This window comes from Erpetoichthys calabaricus, chromosome 8 (assembly GCF_900747795.2).
Source record: "Erpetoichthys calabaricus chromosome 8, fErpCal1.3, whole genome shotgun sequence".
NCBI lineage: Eukaryota > Metazoa > Chordata > Cladistia > Polypteriformes > Polypteridae > Erpetoichthys > Erpetoichthys calabaricus.
The window spans coordinates 54,605,586-54,621,613 of NC_041401.2; the positions used below are offsets into that span (position 1 = coordinate 54,605,586).

The following is a 16,028-nucleotide window of genomic DNA, read 5'->3' on the forward strand; positions in this document are numbered from 1 at the left end:
ACATGTTGCGTGATCCTGCTGGAGGTAGCAATCAGAAGATGGGTACACTGCGGGCATAAAGGGATGGACATGGTCAACAACAATACTCATTTAAAAGATGGTCAACATCAATACTCATTTAAAAGATGCTCAGTTGGTACTAAGAGGCCCAAAATGTGTCAAGAAAATATAAAAATAAAACCCCACCACCAACAAAACCAGCCTGAACCATTGATACAAGACAGGATGGATCCATGCTTTCATTTTGCTGACACCAAATTCTGACTTTACCATCTGAATGTCGCAGCAGATATTGGGACTCATCAGACCAGGCAACATTTTTCCAGTCTTCTATTGTCCAGTTTGGTGAGCCTGTGTGAACTGTAGCCTCAGTTGCCTCAGTTTCCTGGTCTTAGCTGATAGGAGTGGCACCCGGTGTGGTCTCCTGCTGCTGTAGCCCATCTACTTCAAGGTTTGACATGCTGTCCATTCAGAGGAGCTGGTCTGCATACCTTGGTTGTAACGATTGGTTATTTGAGTTACTGTTGCCTTTCTAGCAGCCCAAACCAGTCTGGCCATTGTCCTCTGACCTCTGGCATCAACAAGGCATTTTCATACAAAGAACTGCCACTCACTGGATATTTTCCATTCTTTGGACCATTCTCTGTAAACCCCAGAGATGGTTGTGTGTGAAAATCGTAGAAGATCAGCAGTTTCTGAAATACTCAGACCAACCTCTCTGGAACTAACAAACATACTACATTCAAAGTCACTTAAATCACCTTTTTTCTCCTTTCTGATGTTTAAACTTGTTGTTGTCTGTAAACAGGTTGCCTGGACAATGTCTACATGCCTTAATGCATTGAGTTGCTGCCATGTGATTAGCTGACTAGATAGTTGCATTAACAAGCAGTTGAACAAGTGTACCTAATAAAGTGACTGATGAGTGTATATGTAGCCCAAAGAAATTTTACCTCACAATATATTCAGACAAACAAATTTTTTAAATGTGTAATGTTTTAGTCATAATTACTGGTTGGTAAACATATGCGCTTATCTCACAAGAGTGTACCCAGAGCTAAATTTAAAAGATTTACTAATGTGAACATTACAATTGTGAAGGAAGTATCCACAATCTTATTTTTGAAAATTGCTGAAATGCTTAAAATCTCTTTTTCACTATTTAAAAAATATTTTATATGAAAAGCATTTGACTGAAGCATTTCTCCTATTACATACTGTATAATAGATTAGCATATTTTTGCCAACATCGATTTTATTTCAATTTTCACTCCAGTCAAATAAAAAAGTAATTATAAATTTCAATATGTTATAAAATTAAACAAACAATACCTAATACACTGGTAAAATTTAAGAAAAAAATCTGCTATGCAGTATTTACTCCAATCTAAGTTGAGCATTTTATTTTCTTCAAAATAGGCTGTCCGATCAAAATTTTCAATTCAGATGTAACTCAAATGTATTTTTTTTCCCCAAAGTCTTACTCAAATTCAAAAACTAGCCTTCAAATGTATTAGATTGTTGTTATTTTTGTAATTGTGTTACTCCAACCATGCTATTGAGTAGTATTTTATATGGATTTGTTTACCATGTTAAGTTTAAGAAACATGTGAACCCCCTAAATACCTTTTTAAATTGTCATCAAGAAGATTTCATAATGATGCAACACTGAAATTGAACTATTCAGACAAATACAGAAAGAGATTGGTAGAAATGCAGTTCTATCCATATTACTAACCGAGAATGCTAAACCGGATGGACGCAGGGACATCCGGCCATGGGCCGTAGCCGCAAAAAGACGTACTGCGCAGGCGCCCCAAGAAATGAGGGGCCGCGAGAAGCGGATGATGGGCCACGAGAGGCGGACAAGACCACAGAAAAAAGGAGTCAAAGAAATGAGGCGGCGCGAGCACAGAAAAAAGTAGTCAAACGCAGGCAAAGCACGAAACCCATTGCACACGAAACTAGCACACAGCAAGGCGGCACCCCGCCCATACAGGCACCAGACGGGACACACACCAAGAGGGGGATTTAACAAGCCCATGGAACACAAAAAGAAAAGAACACAAAACCACCCCACACACCCTACAAGCAACGGACGGGACACACAAAGAGGGGGATTCAACAAGCCCCTGGAACACAAAAAGAAAGAAGACGCTCGCGCAACAACAATCCTCACCCACCCCCCCACCCCACACATCAATAAGAAGTGACACCCAAAGCCACATATCTAAAGGAAACGTCCATATTAAACATACGTCATCTCAACACCTTCACACTAGGCAGCATAGGTGGATCTCCTTACAATAAAGCACTATTAACCGTTCAACTGCAGAAAAGGCTCCATATTAACAGTGAGTGCGATCCTCCTTATTACTTAACCATATTTCACACGCTGAGGAACAAACAAGTCATGAATACACGGTCACGGGTACAAAACGATTCGGATCGGATAACGGGACCAAACACACGAACACGAATGAAACAACAAAATACACGGGGGCGCATACAACGCGCTTCGGAAACTCGGAGAGAAAAAATGTCTCGGATCAAAAAACGCAAAGCTCAAGTAACCCCGTTACAGAGACGTGCCCAAATGGACAGACACAATGAACGTAGACGCATACAGCGCGCGTCTCAAAGTGCTGCATCGAAACAAGCACGATTTCAAAAGAAAGAGCTCGCGACTCAGACATACAAAAAAGGGAGCGAATAGACAGAGTAAATGAACGAAGACGTGTACAACGCGCATATAACCTGCCAGAAAACAAGCAAGCAAGACTCCAAAAGCAGAAAGCTCAACTGACCGACATACAAAAACGGACAAGGCTCGATACAAACAATGCACGACGTAGACTGAAACGGACTTTTGGCAAAGCGGAGGTGAATCAATTAAAACTACAAAATAGCGCGTCACAAATAATGGACATGCAACAACGCGGCACTCAAACGCCACAAGCAAAACATGCCCGTCGCGGACATCAACGCCAGACAACGCCTTCAATAATGAGTCCACTATTGAGGAAAATTCATTGGGATTAATGAATGTCATTTGCAATCATTGTCATTCACTTAACTTCCCAGAAGAAACAACTGGCAATACAAATAATGAATTTACACGTTGTTGTCAAAAGGGGCAGATTAGACTGCCTCCTTTACATTCATATCCTGAATATCTACAGAAGCTTCTAACTAACGATGTGCCTGAAAGTAAAAACTTTATGAACTGCATTAGATCCTACAATAGTTCATTTGCTTTTGCATCTACCGGAGTACATATCAGGCCACCAAAAGGCAATGGCCCATACTGCTTTCGCATATGTGGTTAACAAAACGCACTATATTATGTCCAAAAAATATTAATGTTAATCACATTAATAACCAGGTCATTTCATTACTTCCTGGAGAGACACGGCTCTTTCTAAGCTCTGACAAAGTTGACTCTGATGACAACAATGAACATCTGAATTTCCCCTTAGAATATTTGAACACTATTAACCCAGACGGATGACCACAACACAACCTTACCCTTAAAAACGGTGTTATTCAAGCAACAGTTCTTACAGAATCACATGCTAACAATACTATTCTCATTCCTAGAATTGACCTTACGAGTTCTGACCTGGATTTACCTTTTACATTGAAACGCCGACAGTTCCCCATTAAACCTGCATTTGCCATGACCATCAACAAATCACAAGGACAAGCCATGGACAAGGTTGGCATCTACCTCTCTGAACCCGTTTTTGGACATGGACAACTTTATGTTGCCTTCTCACGTGTTCGACGTTCATCTGACGTTAAAGTTATAAATGATCTATGCCAAGGAAGACTCATTCAAAGACAAGACACCATCTTTACTACTAATGTTGTATACAAAGAAATATTCCAATAAAACATTACTCTATGCCAAACACTCTATTTTTTATTTATATAGGCATCATCCAAACCTGCACACTATTCTATATCTAATTCATACATCTCACTCTTTGTCATGCCCCAACGCCAGGGGTTGGCGAGCGAAGCCCCCTAGTTTGTAACAGATAAGACCTCACCAGTCATGTGGCCTTTGATTTTGACATTCATACATATGTCAACTTGCTCAGTATCTGGATAGCTTACTTTAGCAATGTTGAATATCCCACCAAAAACAAACAAAAATACTTTTAAGTGAAAAATGCTTCCTTGGAGCAGTGAATGAACAACCCAGTATCTCTTGTATCTCTTGTTTTTATTAATCACTCTGCACGGTTCAGTTACATCAGTAATATTTGTGCTTTTGATACACCATTTTAAGTTTGCCACTTTTTCAGAATTGGGAGGTTTACGAAGTGGGTTAGGAATATATTTTACTACTGATTATATAACCAGCATAGGCTATAGAGCACATGTATCAAAATATTGTAAAAATTCAGTGGTAAAATGTTTATGGAATTGTTCATAAGTTTTACTTTGGTGAAACTTTTTTAGATTCAGTTTTCAAGTAGCTTATATCACATAGCTTTAAGAAGACATCCTGGAAGTTCTTTCTTTGACACCTCTCTTTGCTACAGTGACATGGTCTGTTATTTTTTATTCATTTATTTTTCAACTCAATTTAACTGATCTTTATTTATGACAGTGTGATATAATTTTCTGTTAGGCTGCTGTCTGTCTCAATCTTTTTATTCCATAGAGCATGTGTCTGTGCAGGTAGTTACAGAGTAGAACTTTAACTTGGCTGCTGCGTAACAATTTCCTACTCAGATTATCCTAGTGGGTTGAAAATGAAGATTAAAAAAAACAATGTGGGACTTAGAGGTGGCAATCACAGCACATTCACAGCTGCACTGTCTAAATTACTTATGCAACCAAACTTTTGTTGTTTTGTTTACTGTCTTATTCCAGTTATTTAAACAATGTCTACCATCACAATGCATTTTGAAAATATTTTGAAATTGTGATAAGAAGAGTTTACCGATAACTTATAGTAGATGCCAGTTTATTTAGGTGGTGTATCTTTATTCCAGTTGACTATTTGACATGCATGTCTTTTAAGCCTTCAAAGCAAGTTTTGTTGATTTAGAAATGTGAGTTAGCTTTCCATTCTAATGCATTTGTGAAGATGCAGAAAAAGACAGCAACAGCAAGATCCTTAAATGTATTGCGTCATTACAATGGGGAATATGCAACGTTTGTATTGTGTATGTGAAAAATGGATGAAGAAAATCACCATGAATACTTTTGTAAGTCAGCATTAAAGTTCGATGATTTGCTTCACCGCATCAAATCATTCATCAAACATCGTAGCATACACATTAGTTCTGCTGGAGTGTCAATGCAGCTTGCAGTCACACTGCCTGATCTTGCAACAGCCGAATCCCTGTTTCTTTTTTTGAAACTTTTCTAGGACAGTGATCCTGACATTATGTACCAAAACTTGACCACATATGGAGCCCAAATTTGTGCTGATACTGAAACTCACATACGCATCACATTAATTTCTGACAGCCTGCTAAGTTGACGCGTCAAAAGACCACTGGGAACACGTGGCAACCATGATGTGTGCGTGTAAGCATTCTGGGGGTCAAGTATAAACCCAAGTACCAAAATTAACGTGAGTATAAGTAGAGTATAGTATCTTTCTTTCTAAAACTTGCGCTGAGTTTCTGAATACTAAAAAGATTCTGCCTTCATCCTGCTTATTCAAAACTTAATTTCATACCACAATGTTGTAGAGTAGTAAGAATTCGCGTTTCAGTTTCTTTTGAATACAAAGTGTTGTTAATTTTGAGGACGTACAGTCCTCTAGTCTTTTCTGTTGTAATTTCTTTCTGTCACTCTAGTTGTTAAAATTTGTAAATGACATTTGAATATTTGTCTTCTTAAAACGACATTAATAGCCATTCCATCAACAAAACTAAAATACAATCATTTCTTTTGATTTAGCACCCACTCTTTTAAAGAAAGTGACCGGACTGTTCCTTTCATCTTAAAGGGTTAGTGACTTCTCTTTTTCTTTAATTTGCATCTAATGGCAAATCTGTCTGTCTGTCTGTTGTAGTAAGTATACTTTGCTTTGTATATATTTTGCTACGCTAGTTTTATGCAATTTAATTATTAAGATGCCAAGCTTCTAAACTAAAAGTAGGCCTGAGAGTAAATTTTCCTTATCCTTTTCCTTACCTCATTTTCCTGTGGAGGCAACATCATTCAATTTATTCTGTGCATAGAGGGTAAGAATTTATCTTTTAAAAATATGATTGAAAATGATCATATAATAATGATGACTCCCCCAACCCTCAGCTGATCAAAAAACCATGCACTAGTCTTTTAGCACAAATGTTGCAACACTATTTAAAAACATCTTTTTTATCTTAACAATATAGGAAGACTTGGACATTTTCTCTATATGGAGGATACCAGGAAGTTAATTTATTCATTTCTAGGAAACCTGTATACTACAGTGCATCATTCACAGACAGTTGAAAACATTTTTCATAATGCTGCTGTAGGAATCATTACTTGAACTAGGATATACATCCAGATAATTGCACTTCTTAAATCTTTAAACTGGCTTACAGCTAACTTTAAAATGATTAGGTTGAACACACAGTAAAACTAATTTGTATGTTCATATGTGTAAATAACATATAGTTTAATTATTTCTGCCACTGCATTATACCTGTAAACTTGTGATCTAAGCCAGTAGTCAGTAAAGAGAGCTTTACAGAAGTAAATTGAATTGAATTTTATGCATTCTTTAAATGATAAATTACAATTTTTCCCATTGAGTCAGGTTTTAATGCATTTTTAATGCTGGGAATATTGCAGGTAACTAAATACCCAGAATCTTTCTAGAGAGTGATGGACTTATTTGTTTTTTGAGTGCAATAAAGTCTTGAAAACTGGCATTGGAACTCTCTTCATGCATACCTTATACAGGTATGCTCGAAATATATAATGCAAAATTGTGAGATTCACTCTCAAAAACTTTTCTTTTTGTATGTGTGTTTGTTTAGTCACTGTTCAGTTTCCTATTCAAAAGTTAAAGGACAATAAATTACCATTTGGATTTCCATAAAAAATGTAGTGTACAGGTAAAATTCCGTTACAACGAACTGCCAGGGACCTAAAAAATATTTTGTTGTAATGAAAATTTCGTAGTAATGAGATTCTGTATTTGTCACTATAGTGCTTTCTTTAACTTGCGTCCAGGCGTTTGCAATCATTTCAATAGCTTCTTTCGTGTTAATTTTAATCTCCTCCTGTCTAAAAGTTATGCTGACAAGAATGTTTCTCAGCATTTCCTTGTGATCATACACTTTCATGGTGCGAATGATGCCCAAATCCAATGGCTGAAGCACTGCTGTGCAATTGGTTGGGAGGAATTCAACGTGAACATTATCTAAATGTGGAAGCATGTTGTGGGCAGCACAGTTATCAATCAGAAGGCGAATAATCCTTTTCTTCTTCTTCATATTGTGAGGTTTCTGAACTCTTTTGGGATCCCCACTCCCCGCCCAACGGGAATGACACGCTGAAGTGCACCCCGAAGCAAGATTGCCGCATCTGTGGAAGATTGTTTGTGCGTTGGTGATGAAGGGCAACAGCAGGCTCACAGCACTGCAGTGAAGCGTCACAGAAGCAAATCCTAAACGATCGGGGTTGCCCTATAAGCCCCTGTCTTGCAACCCAAAACACGAGGCTTAGTCTCAACACTTTAGCAAATCCATCTGTATTCAGCTTGAAACAGGAATGGCAGGGTTATTTATTGAGTGGGATCTGCCACTTTCCTATACACAGACACAGCAGTCAGGCAGGGTTGTGGCCAGGTTAGTGGCTACGTAATACTGTTCCCTGCATTTACAATGTTCCTTGCATCACCCATCAAGATCTTTTCTGTTTGCTTCGGTGAAGAGCTGCAGCATAGCTATTTACAGTTAAATTCCTCTTGATTTTTGGTTATCATTACAGTTTTTATTGAACTGCACAGATATATTCTAACCCTTTTCTTTGCTGATTTTTGTTTATGTACAAGAAATGCTTTCCAGTGGCTAAGAAATCTAAAACTCTCATGATAACACAAAGCCTTCATCCATGTATCATGATTAAATATTATGTTCCGATTTTTTTTTCTTTAAACCCAAAAAAGAGCTTAAATTCCTTTGTGTTGCATTTTCCTGAGTAACCCTCTGGACTAACGCTTTTAGCCCTGTTTTTATAGCCTGAGTGACGCTCGGGTTAAGGGAGGTTAAAGAATGTAAAACAAAAATATAATTTACTTTATTTTCTTGTTACTGCAATTTCTTCTGCATGGCATATGCACTTCTGTTTCTAATGTCACTTGTTCTTTGTAGCATATTCTTTGTTGCATATCTCACTGACTGTGATGTGAAGGATAATACCTCCAGCAATCAAAAAATATAAAAAGTTATTATATATCAGCTTTGTTACAATTCCTCTAATATAGAAGAATGCAGTTTGTATAGGTTTTTGCATCAGAGTAGATATGCTTGCTGCTTCCTTTTTCTCTGTCTTGACCTCTATTATTTTCCACTGGAATGATCAATGTTTGATTTAGTTGTTTTATTGTTGCATGCCCCAAAGACATTGGAATTACTTATTTGCAATTTCCCTCACTAAAGCAAGCAAGTATAATATAATATACAGTGCCTTGAAAAGGTATTTCCCATTTCTTGATTTCCCCACTTTTTGCTTATTTATAACACAATATTTTATGTTTCACATATATACAGTTGTTTTTACCTTGCAACTCTCTCCATTTTTGCCTTGTGTGTTAGTAGTTGTGGAATTCCTTAGATGTTTGTCTAAGTTCACCTGTGACTTGCCGGACAGGATTCTATGTACTCTTGGAGTAATTTTTCTAGGCTAGCCACTCCTGGTCAGCTTTACAAATGTTCCAAGTTTTATCCATTTGGACATGATTGCTTTTACTATGGTTCATTGGAGTCCCAGGCTTTTAGAGATTGCCTTGTAACCCTTTCCCGGCAGATATATTTATAGTAAATTTCTTTCTCAGGTCTTCTGGATTTTCTTTTGATCGAGGCATGGTCTACTTCTTTTGAGAACTTTTATCCAACTTCACATTGCTAGAAAAGTTCTATTTAAGTGATGCATACATTCAGTAGGGCTGGCAGCAATCCAGTTTGGGCGTCTAATCTAGGAGGTATCAAACTGAAGGCTGAGCACCTTTTTACCCACATCATTCATATTCAAAACATGTTGCATACAGCCTGTAATGACAGGTTGGGTTTCTCAGAACACCCCCCGTTATTGTTAGTTTCATATACTAATCGTATCTGTACATAATTTAGTCAAATTACATTTACACGTGCCATTAAAATGCATGTTAAGTGTCTGATTACGTTTATTAGCAAAGTATGGCACAGCAATTAAACTATTAGAATAGAAATTGGTGATGACCCAACAGAAAAACGTGAAAATAAGGTGACACTCCACACTGCCATAAAGAACATTAGTGCTTTAACATGGTAGCAGAGATGTCACAGTCCCATGAAGATGAATAGATAGAAAGCTATCACACTGGTCACTTTTTAAAGCTACATAGGTGTCAGGACTTGCCACTGTCACGCAGTTCTGACAGGTCTGTACTGTTTGTGATTCTGAAAAAAGATTTCAGGCTTTAAGATCTGCATGTTCTTGCTTTGGTCAGGTCAGATGTGTTCCTGATACTAAAGTTATTTCTGACTGTGAATATTTTTGTCAATCTGTAGTAATTCAGGAATGCAAAGTTATAGTTCTGCCAGTGGACTTGGCAGTTTTCTGTGCTATACATTGTTGTTTAGAAAAGTTCTTAACTCATTTCATTGAAAATGTGACATGAAATGTCAATATGCATTGGAAAATGAAAAACAAACCAAGAAGAGGAAAAGAGAAAAGCACATAGAAAAAACAAGTTTTTATTCAAATTTTCAGCTAGGAGGATCTGATGAGTATTAAAAAGTCATAAAGAAATAAAAGCTGCATTTGTTATTTGGACTGGTGATGACAGAAAATCAAGAGACCGCCTATATTAATTAATAAATGCATCCTGTGAATGGCAGTGCGTTGCATTTATGGTGAAAGTTAAAAAGTACTTACATTCACTATAACTCACCAACATTTAACAAGTTCAGCAATTGTAGTGATAGAGCACTCCGCTCTGCAAAAATTTTTTGATATAGTACTCTTGTGTTCCATGCAAAAGAAATAAAAAGTGCCTGTACTGTGTTAATTATTTCTATGTGTATCATACAGTGTAAGATTGGTAAGAAACATGTATTGCATAAAAAAATCATATTTCTAAATGCTCTGGAATTAGGAATGACTAATTAGTACAATGTTAAAAACAAATAAATGCCTGCAAAATAAATACATTAAATTAAAGGTATATCTAAACAGTAAAAACTCTAGTAGAATTAATGGTTAAATTATTTAAAACAATTAAATGCATATGTATTTAAGTGGGCGGCACGGTGGCGCAGTGGGTAGCGCTGCTGCCTCGCAGTTGGGAGACCTGGGGACCCGGGTTCGCTTCCCGGGTCCTCTCTGCGTGGAGTTTGCATGTTCTCCCCGTGTCTGCGTGGGTTTCCTCCGGGCGCTCCGGTTTCCTCCCACAGTCCAAAGACATGCAGGTTAGGTGGATTGGCGATTCTAAATTGGCCCTAGTGTGTGCTTGGTGTGTGGGTGTGTTTGTGTGTGTCCTGCGGTGGGTTGGCACCCTGCCCGGGATTGGTTCCTGCCTTGTGCCCTGTGTTGGCTGGGATTGGCTCCAGCAGACCCCCGTGACCCTGTGTTCGGATTCAGCGGGTTGGATAATGGATGGATGGATGGATGTATTTAAGTTTTAGCTTCCAATATCAAGTGATTTCTTCAATGTGTAAGAATATTATATGAATAACTATTGTATGTCATAGCAATCACTGATTTCATGTAAATCATTTATGCAAAAATACTGTATACAATACAAAAAAGTACTGTTTTATCTTAGTTCTGATTAACATAATTTAGGTTTTTTCTCATCTTATATTCCAAAAGTGAAAAATTTCAACACCAAACACTTTGCAATGTTTTAATAAATGAATTTATAAACGAGTTCTTTTATAAATTGTTTATTATTATTTTAAATTTATTTAAAAGTAATATGTACTAATCCAATTTATGCAGTTTAGCCAAATACTGGTCTTTAATTTATACAGTTCAATCTAACGGTAATACTGTAATGATGGCAGAATTTTAGGTGTTTAGTGCATTCGTTTTACAGATATAAACAGTACATTGGTCTATGATTCTGGCCATTTTTGAATGGTTTCATGATTGGAATTCAATTCAGTTAAGTGTTACATTAGGGAAAATTGCTTTCCTATAGCAGTGGTTGTCTAACTCAGTCCTGTTGACTCCATGTGATTGCAAGTTTTTATTACCACCAGTTTCACAACACTGAATGCCGAAAGGCTATAACTACTTCAGTGTGAGCCTCACTAACATGTTCATTAGTAAATAATGGAGAATGAAAACTAAAAATTGTTATAAAAACACTAAATTATCTGTATACAGTAGACCCCTGCGAAGTCGCGGTTCAGAGTTCGTGGCCTCAGTCATTCGTGGATTTTTCTTTAGAACCTAACTAATAAATTTTAGCGGAAACTGCAAATATCCTCCCCAATTTTTATGGGTTTATTCGTGGAAATACTGTACTATAGAGAGAACAGGAAGCAGCTGTAGAGAAATCTGTGATTTGAGATGGTGAAAGTAGCCAATAGAATTTGAAACTGCAACTCCCAGCAGTCTCTGCAGTGGTTCTGATTGGTCTTCTGCTGAGGGTGCTGGGGCAGTTGAGGTCAAAGGATGTCAGCGCGGCTTTTAAAAAGGGGGCCAGTGACCAAAAGCAAAAAAAAAAAAAAAATTTTTTTTGTAATTTGTGTTTCAAGTTCCTGTCTGTGTGCCTTCTGTTGGGTTACCTGTACTTATTCATTTTGTCCTGGATCGTTTCGTGCGTCTGGATTGTCTGCCTGTGTACATGAGGACTGTAAGTGGATTCATGGCCATCCTGCAAAGAAAGGAGCGCCTCTGAACCCGTCCATCTGTACATTCCCATTCAACGCGTGGATCTCTGGACTATCTATTTTCATCATTACATTTCATCCGTTGCCGTTTTTCATGATTTACTGTGTGTGTGTGTTTTGTTTGTGCTTTGTTTTATTTAATGTGTAATCACCATAAGGGGAACAGGGGTGGTATCATTGTTTTCTTATTTCATTTGCTTTCATTGCATTCTTTATTTGCTGTTTGATTACTGGTTTGCTTTGTTTTTGTCTCTGTGAGTGCGCGCGTTGGGTCAAGGCTGGAATCTCCACCATAAAAATAAATAAATCCACCGTCTTCTCGATTGTGGCTTCTCGCGCGAAGCTACGCTTGCTTAAAAGCCTGAACCATACCTGTCCTTTCTGGCTGATTGCTTTGTTTCTCTCTCCTCCCCCAGACATTCTCTGCTACTATGATGTTTGTCTATTGTTTAATTGTTAACTAACGGCATGCTGAGCACCTTTTACTTCTGAAAGAGACATGTTTGTTTGAAGTGTTTGAATGAAGTTCCTGTTTCTACAATCTCCTGTGTTTGTGTGCAATTCTGTGATCCAAGCTGCACTAAGACTTTCCTGAAAGCATCAGCGCTTACCTCTGTGTGCTTTTGTGCAGCCAGTTTAAGTGCAGTTGGCTCAGTGATTTACATCCATGGCGTCAGTTGCGCTTTGTACATATTGTTCCAGTAGTTTTTTTAAATACTGTAGTTTTTACAGTTCATTAGCAGTGTGTAAAATGATCAGTGTTGCAGTAATTGTGATGCTCTTTGCATGGAAACAAATGTGTTCCATTAAAATTTCACTTTTTCTTCGCTAATTGTGACTTTACTTAAAGTGCAGCAAAAAAGTATTTGGCGTCCAGGGATGCATTAACCCCCAAGTATGTGGCAGTTTAAGGGTTAAAACCCCAAGATGCCGCCGAAATGAGCTGCACCGTCTAAGGCTTCTGGCAATGAAAACGCGCTTGCATGAATTACAGTACATATAGCGGTAACATCGGTATTTTACATTCTAGCACTGCGGGAGACATAGCAGTACAGTATACAGGTTTATCTTTACACTCTTTATTTTTAGGTAATGTATTAAGCTGAGTTTGAAATTAAAGTGTTTTGGGGGCATATTTTGGGTTTAAACTATAAAAATAGGCATATTTTTAACCACATCCAAAATTCGCGGTTTTTCACAATTCGCGGGTGCTCTAGGAACATAACCCCCGTGAATTTTGGGGGTGTACTGTATAAACTGTTTAAATACACTAAATGATGTAACACACATAATTGCTTGGCACAATCTAATACAAAAATTGCCAAGTTTAGTTAAATTATTTCTATATTGACCCAAAAACTTAAAAACAGTGAAATAAGAGCTTGCTTCATTAGATTGTGAGTCCAATTAAAGAACTTGTTTGTAAGAAAAACCTGCAACCACAAGGGGTCCCTAGGATTGAGTTTGAGAATCACTGCACTAGAATAATGTGAATTGTGCATTACACTTTAAATCTAAAGTAACATTGTTAAGTTACGGTGTCCTTTTTTTAAGCCAGTTAAAATCGGTTCTATTTTTTGGTAAAACATTAGGGCCTCAATAAAGTCCTATGACCTATAAATCTGCCATTGATTCTGGGCCGCATTGAGTATGCAGTATATAGGGTTATTTTTGGCCCTCAATAAAACGGAGTCTGACATCCTTGGTCTAGTCTAATTTAACCCGTTACTTAAATGTAGTCCATTGGTTGATTGAATGACTAAGGTGGCAATTACTTTGTCACATTTGTAATACAGTGTTGGTGAACTTTTTTGCTTCACTAAATAAAATGATTATTTAAAAACTGTATTGTGTTTACTCAGTGTGTCTTATGTATTAAATTTGTAGATCAGAAACATTTAAGTGTTATGAACAAGCTAAAACAGGAAATCAGGAACGGGGCACTACTAGAACATTTTTAATGAAAGCTACACTGCTGCATTAAATTATAAGTAGTTTATTGGGAAGTTTGTAAGGGTATTTACTGTTAAGTAATATAATTTGAATGAAAGTAATTAACTGTGTTCTTATAAGAATGTGTGTAAAAGGAAGAATATAAATTAAAGTTAGCTTCAAAGTGATTTTTATATTTTGTTTTTGTTTTTATTATACTTTTTGTAGAGGAGAAACTGGAGCAGCTGCATATGCACTAACACAGTCTTCTTTCATTTTTTTCCTCAGTTAGCCCAGTTTTACCTGCATGGACTACTAATTTGTCCTACATTGTTTTTGAGATGAATTATCCTGGCATCCAACAATCTCTTAGCAGTTTAAGCAGCAAAAATGTTAAATTGCATTATTCACATTTTTTATTTCAAAGGTGCATTTTCTGGTTTATTTTCAGTTTAGAAAAAAAAAAAACTAAAATGCAATTACATATTATTATGTGTAAATAAATATGTAAACCCATATGCAGGGCAGTTCCATCTTTTGTTAACTTTTCATTTTCATTTTTATTTAGAAATGTCCTTCTGTTAATATAAGTAATTACTAAATAAGTATGTGTTGTAAGAAAATCTTTACTGTGGAATAATACCTCCCTTTGTAAAAGCATTCACAAATAAATAAACACAAGTGTCTGAAGTATGTTAACTGCACCCCAGCCACTGTTGTGTAGGTGTAGTATTTATATATATATATATATATATATACAGTATATAAAGAGTTTCCCTGGGTATACATTGATGCATCACATTGTTAAATATAAATGGGAGTGCAGAAAAAGTAATTAGATGTATAATTACATGTATCTTTTATTTGTTAAAAAAAGGTTTATTTGAAGAAAGGTTAGTCACGAAACAGTTTTCTTAATTGACAGTTAAATATATAGATTTTTCTTATTTTTAAGTGAGCACGCTTGGCCTAATCATTGTTGTCTCTTGCATGTTTTTGTGAACTTCTGTATATTATTCTGGTAAAAATTTAATTTGCCAGATAAGTAAACTATAACTAAGAGCTGAATGATGGAAAGTTGTCAGGCATATACAGTATGTGCCTTTAATGTAATTCTTGTTAGTTTTCCAGAAATTTGGGTACAACATTTCATTCTAGTTTATATACAGTATAATGTTTGGTTAATGTCATATTCTTAGGGAGAATGGTGAATACCAAAAAAATTGTACATCAAAGCTTTCCAAAGTGGGTTTTGCAGTGCAACTTGAGGGGTATCATGAAGGTAATACTCTTAATTTTTTTTCTGTTTTAATTTCGACTTTCAGTTCATAAGAAACAAGTCTGCAGAAAGTTAACATCAAAGAAAATAGTAAAACTCAGTAGTCATATAAAAGTTACTAACTACAGTAATCCCTCGCTATATCGCGCTTCGCCTTTCGCGGCTTCACTCCATCGCGGATTTTATATGTAAGCATATTTAAATATATATCGTGGATTTTTTGCTGGTTCACGGATTTCTGCGGACAATGGGTCTTTTAATTTCTGGTACATGCTTCCTCAGTTGGTTTGCCCAGTTGATTTCATACAAGGGACACTATTGGCAGATGGCTGAGAAGCTACCCAGCTTACTTTTCTCTCTCTCTTGCGCTGACTTTCTGTGATCCTGACGTAGGGGGATTGAGCAGGGGGGCTGTTCGCACACCTAGACTATACGGACGCTCGTCTAAAAATGCTGAAAGATTATCTTCACGTTGCTATCTTTTGTGCAGCTGCTTCCTGAAACGACATGCTGCACAGTGCTTCGCATCCTTAAAAGCTCGAAGGGCACGTATTGATTTTCTTTTGAAAAACAAACTCTGTCTCTCTCTATCTCTCTTTCTCTGCTCCTGACGGAGGGGGTGTGAGCTGCCGCCTTCAACAGCTTTGTGCCGCGGTGCTTCGCATACTTAATAATAATAATTCATTACATTTATATAGCGCTTTTCTCAGTACTCAAAGCGCTATCCACACAGGGAGGAACCGGGAAGC

The 16,028-nt window shown here is 37.0% G+C and overlaps 1 protein-coding gene across 5 annotated transcripts in view; it reads left to right on the plus strand.

The window, feature by feature from the left end:
• The window catches only part of LOC114655491 (methyl-CpG-binding domain protein 5-like), a 239,318-nt gene that overhangs the window by 45,257 nt on the left and 178,033 nt on the right, over positions 1-16,028 (plus strand). Inside the window, exon 2 of one of the 5 annotated variants that reach the window (XM_051930543.1) lies at positions 5,929-5,978. The exons of the other annotated variants lie outside the window; for them this stretch is intronic. The gene's annotated coding sequence lies outside the window, so the exon portion shown is untranslated. The remainder of the gene's footprint in view (positions 1-5,928; positions 5,979-16,028) is intronic. 5 annotated transcript variants of the gene reach the window in all.